Raw genomic sequence first — 405 nt, forward strand, 5'->3', positions numbered from 1 at the left:
CTCCACTATTCTTGTCTGGAGAATTCCATGGACAGAGGATCCTGGCAATCTATAGTCACTGGAGTTGTAGAATCAGATATGACTGAGCGACTAACACTATGGTCCACTACAGTCTAAGTAGAAAAGTTTCTTAGTTTTATTTATGAAACATCCTGTTTGGCTAATTAGGAATTCCACATCCTATTGAGGTGCATATTCTCTAACCTTCCCTGGACCACAAAGTAGCCAACCCCATCCAGTGGACAGTGGAGGATTTTCTGGGGGCAACAGTGTGAAAAATTCCTGCCCTGTTATCACAGGGTCAACTGTTGCCAGGCCCTGCGAGCTCTGTCTCATCCCTTATGTCCATCCTGCAACCCAACACACGGGGCTCCTCACACCCACTCGCCTCCCAGATGAAGAACT

Source organism: Bison bison, unplaced genomic scaffold (genome assembly GCF_000754665.1).
Source record: "Bison bison bison isolate TAMUID 2011002044 unplaced genomic scaffold, Bison_UMD1.0 scf7180017863178, whole genome shotgun sequence".
In the NCBI taxonomy this organism is placed as follows: Eukaryota; Metazoa; Chordata; class Mammalia; order Artiodactyla; family Bovidae; genus Bison; species Bison bison.